Genomic DNA, 1,540 nt, shown 5'->3' on the forward strand with positions numbered 1-1,540 from the left:
CCGTGGCATCACAGCTCACAGCAACCTCCAACTCCTGGGCTCAAGCGAGTCTCCTGCCTCAGCCTCCCAAGTAGCTGGGACCATAGGCGCCCGCCACAACACCTGGCTATTTTTTGGTTGCAGCCATCATTGTTGTTTTGGTGGGCCCAGGATAGATTCGAACCTGCCACCTTAGGTGTATGTGGCTGGCGCTTTAGCCATTTGAGCCACAGGCGCTGAGCCTTCACTTTCTTAAAATAATTGTTTTTTGTTAAATGTAAATATAAAAAGGCATAAGTTGTTAGTTTTAGTGAAATTACAATATCCAAAAGTATGGCCGTTTATGTGTATATATAGTTCTATTAACAAATTAATTTTAATAAATAATTTATAAATAATACGGCAGGGAAAGGTATTTTTCTGTTTTGCAAATATGTTCACACAAAGACTCTTGAATCCAAAATACATCTTCCTTTGCTTTTGCAAGGCTCTGCTTAGAAAATAAAAATATTCTCTTATTAAGGCTCCTAAAGGGGCTACAATACTAACCTAAAATATCAAATTAATACCAATCCTTTCATTTATGTTTTCTCCTGTTAACTCTCTGGACAGGGATTTATATTCCCTAAGAATGTACCTTTGCACAAAGGAAAAAGTCTCTTTTTTCTTACCTACAAAAGCTGATTTAAATAAAGTTTATACTATAGCCATATTTTAATGCTAAATAAATCACTGATTTAGTTGTTTCTTTTTATTATTATTTTTAGTTATCTCCTTAAAATATTTTATGAAAGAAGAAATTTTCTTATTGCCATGTTTTGAACACTGTAATGGAAACCTAAAAAATAAAGAAAAATTTTGAAGAACAGTAATTCAAATGTAGTTATTTGAATCTGTGAAAGATTTCTTATTCCGAGACCAGAGGCTGCATAAAAGTTTATGCATCTACAGTTCAAATTGGGTAAGCCCTTTAGCCCTCTATTAATAAATAAAGATGCTAAATAATTCATTTTTATTTACTAATCTAAAATTACAGGTGGGAAGATACTTCAGAGACATCACCAAACATTTTTGGTTGGTTAAAAGGCACAGTTTTACTTCTGTGTTTTGAAGAGAACGGTAGAGGAGTTAAAAGGCAGACAAGAAGGACACAAAAGGCAGCACCTGTGGCTCAGCAGGGCGCCAGCCCCATACACTGAGGATGGTAGGTTCAAACCCGGCCCCGGCCAAACTGCATCAAAAAAATAGTTGGGCGTTATGGCCGGCGTCTGTAGTCCCAGCTACTTGGGAGGCTGGGGCAAGAGAATAGTCTAAGCCCAAGAGTTGAAGGTTGCTGTGAGCTGTGATGCCACAGGACTCTACAGAGGGCGATAAAGTGAGACTCTCTCTCTAAAAAATAAATAAATAAATAAATAAATAATAAAAAAAGGTGGCACCTGTGGCTCAAAGGAGTAGGGCACCAGCCCCACATACCAGAGGTGGCAGGTTCAAACCCAGCCCCGGTCAAAAAACTGCAAAAGAAAAAAAACAAGAAGGAAACAAAAACTGCAAACCCCCCCCC

The 1,540-nt window shown here is 38.0% G+C and overlaps 1 protein-coding gene across 1 annotated transcript in view; it reads right to left on the reverse strand.

The window, feature by feature from the left end:
• Positions 1 to 1,540, reverse strand: part of XPC (XPC complex subunit, DNA damage recognition and repair factor) — a 36,399-nt gene that overhangs the window by 29,856 nt on the left and 5,003 nt on the right. The window lies entirely within an intron of this gene.

Source organism: Otolemur garnettii, unplaced genomic scaffold (assembly GCF_000181295.1).
Source record: "Otolemur garnettii isolate 467f Iridium unplaced genomic scaffold, OtoGar3 scaffold00101, whole genome shotgun sequence".
Taxonomy (NCBI): Eukaryota; Metazoa; Chordata; class Mammalia; order Primates; family Galagidae; genus Otolemur; species Otolemur garnettii.